Source organism: Tachypleus tridentatus, chromosome 6 (assembly GCF_004210375.1).
Source record: "Tachypleus tridentatus isolate NWPU-2018 chromosome 6, ASM421037v1, whole genome shotgun sequence".
Classification (NCBI taxonomy): Eukaryota; Metazoa; Arthropoda; class Merostomata; order Xiphosura; family Limulidae; genus Tachypleus; species Tachypleus tridentatus.
Window position 1 is genome coordinate 68,695,292 of NC_134830.1, and position 14,369 is coordinate 68,709,660.

General features: G+C 31.8%; 1 protein-coding gene across 4 annotated transcripts in view; it reads right to left on the bottom strand.

Annotated features, from left to right (window-relative positions):
* The window catches only part of LOC143252746 (E3 ubiquitin-protein ligase HECW2-like), a 118,202-nt gene extending 106,991 nt beyond the window's left edge, over positions 1 to 11,211 (bottom strand). For 2 of the 4 annotated variants that reach the window (XM_076505362.1, XM_076505366.1), the window contains exon 1: positions 11,090 to 11,211. The gene's annotated coding sequence lies outside the window, so the exon portion shown is untranslated. Of the gene's footprint in view, positions 1 to 11,064 lie in introns of all 4 variants that reach the window. The other 2 variants (XM_076505363.1, XM_076505364.1) reach the window with 2 other exon arrangements.
* Positions 11,212 to 14,369: the final 3,158 nt, after the last annotated feature.

The window sequence follows — 14,369 nt, forward strand, 5'->3', positions numbered from 1 at the left end:
ACAGATGATACTAAGATAAACATTTTTAACACCACTGCAGACTGTGTGATAAGTATTAAATTATCACCTTACTAATAAGTAAGTTATAGATCAAAGATAGGCATAATGTACCTACCCACTGATACAACCATCACAAGTTCAAAAACTTGTCGCTGCTTGTGCATGCTCTTTGTCTCTGGAATACACACTTGGATATTTATGTACATACACAGATAGCATCTAACACTAGATTCAACAGTTATTTTAAGAAAACAAAAAGTCTAACATTTATAAAAGTTTTTTTTTTCCCACTGAAAATACATTTCTGAGAGGTACGTAACTCCCCTCATATGAAAGACTACCTCAACCATTGACTGTCCTCTTTGAATTACTAACAGTTTTAGTAATCAGTACCAGTCTCTATACTCACTAGTTTTGCAAAATTTCTGAACACATGCATATCACATGACTACTCTCCACCAACAGTATTGTGCAACCTAAAACAGCATAAACTAGCTCCCTCTGGTATTCCTGCTCAATTCCCACTTTTGAGAATTGTCAGGTACCAATAAAAACATCACTTTTAGTAGGGAGAAAAGATGGAAAGTGTCCAAAAGGAGGTAAAGTATCTATCAGAAATACATTTTCCAGTAAAAAAATGTTAATTTCTGAAACAAATTTACCTCCACTTCACACAAAAGCTAGAATCACATGCTGCAAATGTGTAGGACCAGTGTAAGTTCTCAAAGAACTAACATGGCAAAAAGAAACAAATGCTCAATGGATAGTTGTGCTCGAAGATAAAATTAAGTACATCTATGGGATACAGCACTACTTCTGGAACAGGATATCTCTTTGCACAAGAATTAAGAAAACAAAATTAGCAGAAAAGGTAATGCTTGCACAACTGTAAGAGTATTAAGAAAGTGCAAGCTGCATCACCATATAATAAGATAAAAAAATGTAACAACAATAGGTGGCTTCAGCATGTGACCCATTTTATTGATACCCAATAACCCCAACCACAAATAAACAGTGACCTAAGTAATCAGATTTAGGAAGAGGAAGTTAGCAAACAGTCATAACTAGACAAACTCCCAAAATTAGTATGGGAGCAAGAAGTATGACAAACCAAACCCAGCATTCTAGGGTCTTTGTATTGCCTCAATTCAATCATAAGAAAAAAGAAAACTTTAAGCAGTATTATCAGCAAAATCATACCTCAACCATAAATGCAGGGTAGAGACATCCTATATCCAGAAATACAAGGTATAAGGTATGAGTAACATTAATGACATAAAAACTAGAATGATGACATACATAGGCAAGGAAGAGATTTTGGTTTGGTTTGAAATTCGTGCAAAGCTACTCGAGGTATATCTGCACTAGCCATCCCTAATTTAGCAGTGTAAAGTTAGAGGGAAGGCAGCTAGTCATCACCATCCACCACCAACTCTTAGGGCTACTCTTTTACTAATGAATAGTGGGATTGACTGTCACATTATAATGCCCCCATGGCTAAGAAGGCAAGCATGTTTGGTGTGACAGGGATTCGAACCCTCAGATTACAAGTTGAATGCCTTAACCATCTGGCCATGCAGTAACGGCAAGGAAAGAAAATAGGTCTTAAGAAAAAGAAAGTACAAGGAATATGTAGCAAGTGATTCAAAGAGAGAATAATAAGGAGCATAAAGGACCACACTAAGATCCTAATCTAGTGCAACAAAGGGATGTGGATGATGAGCAATATGGAAGGAAAAGAAAGAGAGGGAAATAACAGTTGAGGAGAAAATGTCATGGAACCAGGAGAAATGAAAGATGTTCAATTGGGTCCCCTGAGAATAAAACACAGTTGAAACAGACAATTAGTGATCAAATAACCAGATGAAGAATTGGAAAAGCTGAAAAAGAAAAAGGCAGGAAAAATGGAAGCCATAGAGACCAAGGTTAGAAGGTGGACCAATGCTGTGGTTAATTGGTCAGGTTAAAAGGTCTAACGGTTCAGGAAAGGAAAGATGCTACACAAGGAGATTGCTCCTGTGCTGAAGCAAGGGACCAGACAAAAGCCAAATGTGAAGACAAATTTTGGTGACACCAGAATCTACTATATCTGATCAAAGTTGACAGAGGAGAGAACAAATCATAGGCAAGGGCATAAGATGTTGCATAAGTAAAGAAAAAAGCAGAGGGAATCAAAGTTGTGCAGGCCAATATAAAGCAACCAGCAAGACAAGACAAGGAGAAGCCTTAAGTGTTCCCAGTTGAGAACACACCTACCAATAAATGTAGAATATGGGAGGAACAAAATAAATAATCTGCAATCAGATTTGTGGCTCCAAGAACATGTTGTGATTGGTGACTCAAAAAAAGATCCAGTTATCTGAATTTGGTTTCACCTTGTCTGGTAATATAACTGATGACTGTGGAATTGTCAGGGTGTATCACAACCACTCACCCTCACAGGAGTAGAAAGAAGTGGGTCAAAGCCTGATGGACTGTCTAAAGCTTGAAGATGTTGATGTGGAGTGTAAGCTCCTCTAAAAACTACAGACCAAAAATCTCTTAAGCGTTGAGAAAAGCACATACCCCACCAAATACATACCAATGAACAGACAAAAATCTAGATGAGGTGGAACAACAGAACCCCCCTGTTGAGCTATGAAACTTGGTCTGCTTTGATCAAGGAGTGAAAGACAACAAGATGGTCCAAGAGATCCAAGAAGTATCCACTAAAATGAACACATATGAACTCACATCCCCAAAAGAGACAACCTTTTGAGTCATGAGAAAAGGAGAGGTAAGGGTTCCTGTGATTGTCCATTCCATATCCTGAAATGAAGAGAAGGTTGGGCCCTACTAAAATGTGAATTGAAGAAACACCCTCAAATGAACCAAGTATTGGGTGGAATAAAAATAGACTTCTCCAACATAGTAAGCAAACACACCCACTCTGCTTCCTATAGAAGCAAACATGTGATTTGCTGATTGAAAATGGGAATAGACAAGCAGGAGCCAGATGTATCTCTAATGATGAGTGCAAAAACCCAGTGAGTGAAGGTGATAATCAACTTAGTGAAACATGTGATACTCAGTAACATGTAAGGAGCTGAACTAGAACACTTGATCGTTGTGGATGAAATAATGAAAACAACATGGCTCTAGAACAGCAATAATGTGAAGACAGGCATCTGTCACATCATATTTGGTTATCCAAAGTCCCTGGAAAACACATACCAAAGTGAGAAAGCTCTAGAAAGAAATTCACCCAAAAAAGGTTTAATAATTGGTCTCCAACTGCTCATCTATCACAAAAAGACAGGAATAAAAATCCAGATGGGTGGGAATTAATTACTTGATAGCTCCTTTGCATAGGTCTTGAACAGTCTCAGCAAGTTGATTGAGGGAGAAAAGATCCTCATAAGGAAGGAAGAAAATTGGGAAAAGGGGATAGACACCAGAATAAAAGACAGAAACCTTTGAACAGAACATGTAAAACTCATGGATCTGTCATGAAGCACTGCGACACAGTTAAGAAACATAACAATCTGGCCCCCATGAGACAGGAACTACTCCCATGTCACCAATAACACTGGCATCTTTCCAAGTAAGTGTAGTTAAACAAAAATAGCGATGAGAAACCAGGATAGAGAAATCCTGGGTGGTAATGATAGGATGCAATGAACATATGGCTAGAAAAGATAAGGAGAGGGGTAGTCTAGCTACATCAATCCACAATTATATAGAACCTGAACAATCTCCATAGATGAAAATCAAGTAAAAAAGAGGTCTGTTGGAGATGCCATAGGGAACAAGGGAGGGGGGACCCTTCCATAAATGCATCTATCCCTAATAAGTCCTGGGAGCAAAGTAGCCAGGTATTGAAGGAAAGGACACAAACCAAAAAACGAGCCATGATGGCCGAAATGAGGGTCCCAAGTTTTTTTCAAAGACATCAGAAAATTAAAAAAAGGCCTCAGGGAGGGAGAAAAAATTGCACAAAAGTGAGGTCTGAGAAAGACTAATCCAGGAAAACTGCATATGACAGAAGCAGACAGAAGTCCCACAGGAAAAGGAGAGGATTTAAATGTTGAAAATCCAAAAAGGGATTTGAGACACGATAAGCCAAGACATACTGATTCACCAAATAAGTAGGATGGGCATTGACTGTAATTGTTCAGAAAATCTCAGAAAGCATATTAATCTTGGGAGGAGGAAAACAATAATTGTAAAGTGGACTTTTCCAATACACCAGGGGAGGAATCATAGGCTATAGGTGAAACATGAATATGACATACCTGATTGGCAATTTGTAAGAAGGGAGTGGGAGATCAAATGTCCTTAAATGAGTGTAGGCTATGATGGATCAAAAGAGGAATGTGTTAACAAGAGATTTCAAAATTTGTTCCTCACGATGATAGGCCTCCTCAGAAACATGGTCAAGCAAAGAAAGAGAAAAAAAATTGCCAACTGCATGTACCACCCTAACTTCTTACAAACCAAGGCTTGAACTTCCTCAGCAATTAAAGTTAATCCCATGCTCTAGAAAGTCATGACGTGATTTGTCACCTATGATGGGAATATCATCATCCTCCACATTAAATCTCAAATTTATATTAGAAACACAGAATTCAGAAATGAGACTAAGTGAATGCAAAATTTGTAAATTAATTTCTGTCAAAAATATGTTGCTGCTCCATGCTCCAGCAAAGATTATAATACCATGCATGATAGCAGTGAATGTGCTTTGGGCACATGGGACATTTGGCATAACTAATGCCTGTTGTTCAGTCATAAAAACTGGGGGATCAGACAAACTGATATGATTCCCAATTGGTAAGCTTTTCCTCTCAGTATCTTGCCATCTAAAATATCAAAGTCTGGGATTTTAAAATTTTAAATTATCCATATTGTAATTGTTACTGACACTTAATTTTTTCTGCCCTCCAACTCTTTACACCCATTATGCCCTACAAGTAAAAAAAACAAAATCCTACAAAATCTGTTGCTGTTTAGGATGCATCAAAAAAAGGAAAGCATAGCTGCAACCACTTATAATAAAAGTTTCAGTGTCATTTGGAGATGGATCATCAAATGAATCTGTAATAATAGCACAGTTCATAACACTTGACAATGTTTTGTGCTAAAAAATGGATGATAGCTGTCAGGTATTTTGTTTCTACAGTTGTAATTTTAATTCCTAAAAGGCTTTAACAATACTGAAAACAGATGTGTATCAAGTAACAAGGTGTCAAGTAACTGCCCACTCTCTCACGAAACAGAAGTAGTTTGACATGACAATGTAGTTATGCCATGGTTAAATATTTCAAAATAAATGTTAAAAGTATCAGTTAACATACTTATTATCCTAAAATCCAATAAAATATTTATACTGAACTATAGAAACCACAAATCATCTACAACCAACCAATGTATTGTGTGCACTTAACACAACAGGTTCACCAGAGGTTATAATTACATTATAGCTGGGAGATTAACCAACATAAATAACTTGTGAGCACCAGTTATATTGGCAAATATCATATAAAACAATTAATTAATCAAAATTGCAATTAATGTCATAAAAATAATCAAATAGATAAAATGTCTTCCCTTTTCAGTCATAGGAAAAATGGTATGTTTGAGTTATTTTTTTTAACTGCTGATCAAAATGAAGGCAATCAGCCAGCAGCATACAGTGCCAGCTCTTGAGCTACCTCAATGCAAAATAAACTATAAGTTCACTATTTGTTGTTTTTTATATTATGTTTAAAACTGGGCAACTCAATTATCTAAGAGGACAGATTTACTTTTTGATCAGTGTTATGTAAGTTATCAAATAATTGAAATTATGATTACATCAATTAATCAAAACTACGATTAAATCAACTGCCATAAAAATTTTGGTCTTGATTTTTTTTCCCAACTAATCAGAGGGTTTTCAATTTTTTTCTTCTTCTTGAACTGAACTACTCACTAGAGGAGAGGTAATTGCCTAGTATGTTTCAGGAATCTTGTACTAATGTTTAATTTAACCAATTAATGAGGCTATCAATTGGTCAGTTCATGGATAAATATTACTAATTTTCCAGTTGTACTTATGTTTTTAATTTATAATTGCATAACTGTACTCTACTATTGATTAACATCTACAACTATTTGTTACCTTGAAATTTATAATTTGCATAACTGTTGTCTTTAGGGTTAAATAAACTATAAATTTACTTTTTTGACAATGTGTGTATGTGTTATGTTTGTGACATTACACCTTTCACGTTCACAAGTTTGTACACCAGACAAAATAGTAACAGGCAGTAGCAAACTCAAATCTGTAACTCTCTGGTCATGAGGCAAATGCTCATGAAGCAATATTCTTTGTCTGCTCAGACATGCCAACCTTTTAACCCTTCATAAATGCAAACTAGATGTACTTGCACAGAATTCCCAGGCTTTTCTTTATCAAGTGTAAATAAAACCAAAATTAAGAGTAATACATTTTAATTATTACTTTTGAAGTTCATACATTATACTGTGTTGTAGCCTACAGAGTCCATAATTATCCTCATAATTTATGGCATATACATATTTTACTCACATCATGACATACAAATTGCAACATTAAGCATTCCTTATGAAATGTAACTTTAATGACTACTGACTGACTTACAAACAACACACTACTGTATAGTGGTGATAATGGTTAGAGTAGTTAATGAACAATAATAAAATGAACACATTAATATAATATTAAACTTTATATGTACCAATCATATTATTAAGGTAACTACACAAACACTCGAAATACATATTTTCATCTTCAAGTACTTTGTATCATATTGAACAATATCATAACAACATACTCTGTGATTGGTGATATATAACCAGGCCTGCAAGTACAACATAGTTTAATAAATATTTGTAATATATAAACATATTACTTATATATAAATATATATAATATTCAAAATTTTAAAGTACATTAAAATATTTAACATAACTTGTATTTTAAATATATGTATATACTACATGCAAATTTCAAGGTCATCAATACTAGTTATGCATTTCTTCAGTGTTAATTTAATACACATTTTCATCATTAAACAGTGATCTCATTTTATTTTGAATATTATTAAACAGTTTGGTTTTGATACAAAATAACTTTTGCTAAATACATTCTCTTACTAATTCAGAAATTTGAAATTCCCAAATTCTTCAGCTCTTGTTTCATGTATTAGTTTTATTTTTGTCTATTCCACATATTTTAGCTGAACATATATATAATTTACATAATATATCTAAATTTAAATATATTTGAGACAATTATATTTTTTATTCTATTATTATGCTAACTTTTGCTGATAAGTATAAGTGAATAATTTATTCAGCATTGACCTCCAATATTTTTGTAAAAATTTCATGATTTTGCTTTCCTAAGACATAGAATTTGAAACTTGTATTTTTATAACATGCTTGTTTCAGTTAAGTAGCAGAACTCATACAAATATCCTTTGCTGGGTAACAGTTTCTCAAAGTATCAATTTTTAACAATGCTATCCTTTATAAATTATTAGCAAGGGTTGTAGCATTTAGCTCATAATTTTTGGCAATGTCTTTTACTTGGTGTTATTTCCGAGTAATGAGTTAACTCATTCAGAGATATAATTTAAAATGTAGGTATTAAGAGGTCTTTTGTATCCATTCTTTTGCATGTTATGACTAGGAAGTGTTTTGTTCATTTCAAAAGTCTTGCAAATAGCCAAACACGTACTTTGAGTATATGCACAATTATCAATCTAAACTGTAGAAATTTCAACTGTGACATTTATAAGCACAAACTTTTAAAATACAATACTGTGCAAATGGTGTAACACCCAGAAATAACACATTGTTTACAAAAGGTTTGTAAAATTTAGGTTCATTTTCTTTAATTTTGTGGATAGTGTTATTAAAATGTGTTGTTTAAAGAAAGTTTGTTTGGAAAACTGGGATTTGTGTCATCATAATACTGAGATATTAAAAGTATATAATTGTATGTACAATTTACAATTCAAAAAAGTAACTTTCATTCACCACAACTTAAGTTTCACACTTCTACAATGTCTGCATATTACTGTGACACAGAAAAATTAAAATGTTATAATCTTCATATTTTTTAATATTTACATCAATTAATTTGAGTTTTAGATAACAAGTTATAACTTAGTGTATATAATTTAATAATAATTTTTTTAAAGAACTATCAAATGTACTTAAGTGAATTTGATGTGGTGCATATATAAAGAATAATTACTAATTCTCTAATGGATTACAAGACTACTCAGGAAATTGTGTATCAAAAATAAACTTTAGCCTATAGGCTTTATGCTAAGTAAATATACTCTAACAAGGGGAAAAACCATTTGTAATCGACCAGGTATAAAACTATACCATAAAAATAATAAAAATATTCTTTATTTTGATAATGGAATATTAAAGTGCAGTTTAATGTTTTTTTTCATTGAAAATATTTTGAAAACATCCTAATTTATTATCTTAATTGTTACCATAAACACTTCTTTAATATGCAATTACAAAAACATGTTGTAAACACAGAAGTGTGTGGAACTAGCATTTTGCTAATTCAGAATAACGACTAATTTGATATCTATGATACTCCTGTTCTCCTTTACCTCTAAAGAAGTTAAATGCACATGCTATGTTATTTATTGTTACTTTTTATAGTTAAGATGCACCTAAAATATACATATGCTTGACTGCCAAAATATAGTTGTATACATTCTGTTCATCATGTGATTCATTGCAATGACATAGTTGTGTTCATAAAAAATCAAAAAGTCAATCCCAAGAAATAAACATATGTAAGTTATGTTAACCTATACCTACTAGTAATCTCACTAGTTAGTGTTGCTTAGTATCTATCTTATTTATAATTAATGTCAATAAGTAGTTGAATTTTTCAATAACAAATATTCTAGTAATATTTCAGTGGAAAAACTAAAAGAATACAATCATATTTTCAGCTTGTTACTGGTGTTATGCTTTGCCACATGTATGGTGTATTTTAGGTACAACAGTTTACGATTAAAAATAACTTAATCCCAAGTTTGTACACCTAAAGACAGGATTTCCTTTACCCATTAATATTTTATTGTCATCACTTTCGGAATAAATTATTTTTAAGGCATTTCACATTTTTTAAGCCAGAAATTTTAAAGTTAATTGTACATGTTAATTCTACATCTTTTTTCAATAATTTTAACCCCAAAAGTTACATTACCCATGAAGAAAAAATTCAAAAAAAAAGTTTTAATTTCTGTACAACTTTAAAAGTGTTACCTATAACAACACACATTCATTATTTTTAAAGAATTTTTCTGTATATCTCTAAGAACAACTATGTTTTGTTGAGGAACTATCATATCTTTAAAATATATCATTCATTTCTTACTTTTAATGCATTTCTCCTTTTTGTCTTTTGAAGGTATAATCTTAGTTCACCATTAAATAGTCAAGATATCTTGCCTTCTTTCTTCAGGTTATACTTCACATGAAATGATGCCTGTATTCCTTCACATTAAATGAGTGACGTATTGTAAAAATATTTCAAGTTGAGTTATATAAACCATACAACATGCAATGTTCTCTCATGTCATTGGTTCCATAACTGTAACACTGTCTCAGTTTCACTAGATAATGCAATTTCTAATATATAACCTTGCAAATGGTTCTAATAAGCAAATTGCAATTTCACTTGTAAAATACAACTACTGAACAAATTATTCCTTAGACATCAACAAGTGAAATCATGTCTTACCTTGACACTTTAAAATGAATGGTTTTAACAACAAGACAACTAATACCAATTTTAAACAGTATCATACTTACCACATTTTGTAGTGATAAACAATACACTGATAACTGAAGCTATTTAAAGATGATGCCCTTACATTAAAAAAACTAGTGCATTGTTCAACAACTTACCTTAAATGTGAAAAATACATAAGAAATCCTATAAAGAATTCTATACATATGTAGAAAATATAGATGTGGCTATGCACAATCTAATCTCTTCAAATATACTTCAGTTATGGTAATTTCAACTTTTGTTAAAGGTAAGTATGCTTCAGCTATTACTTGGTAACAAACCTCTCATCTTATAGACCTTTGTCCTTTCTATTTTGCTATATGTGCATATTTTCAAATAATACTTGTTTACAATTTTTAAAATACTGAAACAACTGCAGTAGTAAGTATGTTTTGGTCATTACTTGAATGCAAATTTCCAAACTTATAATTATAGACTCTCATCCTAATTTATTTTATAGGTATTTAAAATGTTTTTTTTCAATTCTTGAAGTACTTTTAACAGATTTTCTTACAGCTATTCAACAATATACTAACAGCAACTTAATTTAATCAAATGTAAAAACTTATCAGTAGACAATGCTCTAAACTACAATAAGTGTATTACTAATAATAATACTATTTCAATACACTAAATAATTACACTAGTTTAAACGCATTTGAACTCTAGTGTTTGAGAATGTGGAGAGTAGAATATATTTATTTCCTGGCACTGTGACAGTAAACTTCATAGAAATAACGAAAGTGAATATAAATTGTAAGTAAAATAAAGGAACAAATCAGTTAAAAGTAAAACATTTGTATTCCATTTCGAGGATTTTTAATTTTATTGATTCTATTCCTTTACTGACTGATGAGTAATGGTACTGGTATACACACATTAGACATTTGATGCTTCATTTAAAGTCGCAACAAAAATGAAAACTCAAATTCAAAATGAAATGCTTCAAACTCAAGAGTTCAAATGGAATCATCTTGAAGTGGACGATAAGAAATAATCTTGTACTACATTTTCAGCAACGTTAGTGATAATGCTACTAGTAGTCAAGAGCAATAATGCGTGCTTAGGCCTATACAGAATGCTATAGTTAACGTTAAACGTATCGTTACTACTAGTACTACTCGTTTAAACACCTATGATTATACTCAACTTTCAAGATTTATCAATCAGTCTACACTAAAATTTATTTTTCAGTCTAAGAATTATCATCTTTATTTACTCACGTATAACAGAGAGCTTTTGACTTACTTAAAGCTCCAATATTCAAACTTGAAACGTTAACACGAATTTCACAAACAACTTATTACAAACCAAAAAGTTCAATTTTTTGACTTCGGTTCACTGAGATTTTTACTTATACTGATAGTTCAATAGTGCCATCTAGAATCACAAATTCTACACACAATATTATGCCAGAAAATCACTAGAATACAATTAGTAAAGCTAATTTAATGAACATAAACATTCCAATCTTCAGTTTATGTTGCGACAGTATATGATTGTTTCTAACGTTTGTTTGTTTTATTTCACGCAAGTTTGTATGAGAGCTGTACTTGTCTGACCGATAAATAAGGTTTGAGCTTCACTCTTATAATGCAACTATGATCTTAAAGTACTTTGTACAATTTTTTATACTTTTTTTGTCGATTGTGAGAAAAGATAATTGGAGCCTCAGGTCCACAATCCAAATTTCAAACCACAGGCTCATGATCGGGTTATTACCAACGTTAAAGATATAATATATAGGTATCACCTTTACATCCTGTCTTTTATTGGGACCAGGCGTGCCCTATTGTTGAATTGTGAATCGGAAGGTACAATACGCCAACCCTGATGTGCCCTCGAGAATGATCTACATTATCAGTTGTAGAAGTTTTGTAATTGTAGCAGTGTGGTAATTGTAGCTTTACATAAGACAGTTTCGTTTAAATTAGGTAAATATTTTGTAATGACAAAAAACAAACGTTTTCAATAAGATATAAACGCATATCTGTAAAAATTGCCTTTATTGGAGAATCAGATTAGATTAACGAAAACAAATTTGGCACAATTAACGAATAAAACTCTATTTTTATTGTGTTTACCGGAAATATATCTTTAAATGTGTTCAGAAAATAATTCGATATTAGACAAGAGTTGTAATTCATGCAACTTAATTGCAAATTTGAGAAGTTGTGATATGAAGAACATGGGTGCAAGGTTGAAGAAAATATTATTCACTTAAAGTGTTTTTAGAAAACGTTTTGATATACTTCCTTACAGTTTCGTCTGTTCTTTGTGGGCCGCTAACCATCACATAAGTAAGCGTTAAGTATTAGAAAATATAGATCATTGCAGTTAATTACTGAGATTTTGAAAATGGTGGATTTTTTTGGTTCACTTAATATTTCAGTCAGAGAAGTATAAATGCTAATGACTAGATTCCTCAATAGATGAAACTCTGTTCCACTCTTTTAACCATTTGATCATCTAAAAAGCTGTTCATTTCAAATATTCGTGTTATTTTGTAGGTAACCGTCAAAGGAGAGAAGTTAACCTGCTAAAAATTAGAGGTTCTCAGATCTCAGGCTTGGATGTAGATATTCATACGAGTTGCGACAGTTAAGCAGCAAAGAAGAAGACAAGACATAGAACAAATGTATAATGCTACTTTCACTATCATCACTACAAATAAACAATACAATAACTAAACAATAAACTATTGGTCAAGTGATAATTAAATGTGAGTGTATAACTGACGAGAGCCGAAGAAGGCATTATTAGAAAAACTCCTGTCAATGCGTGTGAAAAAAGTGAAAATGAAAATTTATTCTCAAGGCAACTGGTACAGGCATTAAAACTTTAATTAAAATAAAGTACAGAACAACTTTAGCCTGAGGATGGCCTAAGAAGGCCGACACATTATTCTGTACTATATTTACTTAAAGTTTTAATGCTCATACCAGCCATCTTGAGAAAACAGAAGTGAGATTAAGGAAACGAAAATATTAAGTGTCGTGTTGATTTAATTTATCTAAATACTCTATGTAAAACCCGAATAATAACTTGTATTTTATTAATTAAGTTTTAAAAACTTTAAACTTTGATCAGTGAAACCAATGCTACATCCTAAATCTGTTCACCCTTGATACCGTGAAGCAACAAAAACGTAAATTTAGAGTGAACAAAAGCGACAATAACACTTTAAATAGTGTTAGTAGCAAGCACGAGAATAATAACAACTTTAAGAGCGTAGTAAACTTACGAGTCGATCCGTCTGTTAGCTTAAGGTTATTATGAAAGTAAAAATATAAAGAATTTCTACTTGGTACTTATTGGTACAGCACTGCGAAAAACAGCTGAAAACTATGTCATCTATTTAGAAACCTGTGTAAATCCTTCGTGAAATCTATGCCATTTTCTGCAAAAGCTGTGTCATATATCTGCTCTTCAAAACCACCACTCTGTCATAAATTTGTCAATAAGCCCTTTAGTTTTTAACATACACACACAAAAGTGATTGATTCTTGTTAGAATAACTGGCCTATAGACATAGAATGTCAAGAGCGTCTATTTGAAACTATCGTTTGACTGACTGACAAACAATAAGTTAACTAGCTAATTAAAAATATTATTATAAGAGACTAGAACTATTAATACCCACATAACCTTGTTTACTTAAGGAAAGCTAAAGTTAGTAACTCATTTGAAAGTCTCTCTGAATCCAATCAGAGAATATGAAAAAAACACATAATTTTGAACCTTTGACTTCATAAATAAAAAAGGTGGAAAACATAAACATTTTTGTAGATTATCTAAATGTAGGCATGAAAATATAATCTTTGCATCTTAATTTCACTTGTTTCTGTATTTTTTGACGATTCCAGCTCCTTTTGTACAAAAAAATATCAAGTTTTATTAATCTTGTCGTATTTTAGTCCGGAAAATTATATAGAATGCTAAAATTTAAATCAAAAGTTACGCGATTTGAGAGGTGATGTTCTAGCTTCGAGACTTCATGACAACAAGATAAACTGTATCAATTAATGTTGTTCTATAAAAAGACAATGATTGTTTGTTGATACTAGATGATCACTTTGAAAAAATATGAAATTGTTATTTTTAGAATTGATATTGAGAATGACTGAGATAAAAAATAACGAACAAAACAAGATTTGCTAAATTTAAGCTAAAATATGTTTTCCTGGGTATGTATTTAAGTGGATTTTAAACTTTAATGTGGAGTTAAAGGTAACGTTTACGAAAACAAGTTATACGCATTAAAATATTTTGGTGTTAAAAGAAAATAGGCTTGGCTTTGCAACAATATTAGCGCTACTTTGTTGTTATTTTAAATGGTTTATTACAATCTGATTAGTTGTAGTGTTTCTGTTATTCAAAAATAGTTTAGCAGCTTTGTTCGAACGTAAAGATGCATTTTCACTGATCCTATTAACAGATCTTGTTACAAATCTAAATTTAACAAGTATTTTACATAACTCTCAACAATACTTAGTCAGTGGAACATCTTTGAAAGTGTTATAGTAAA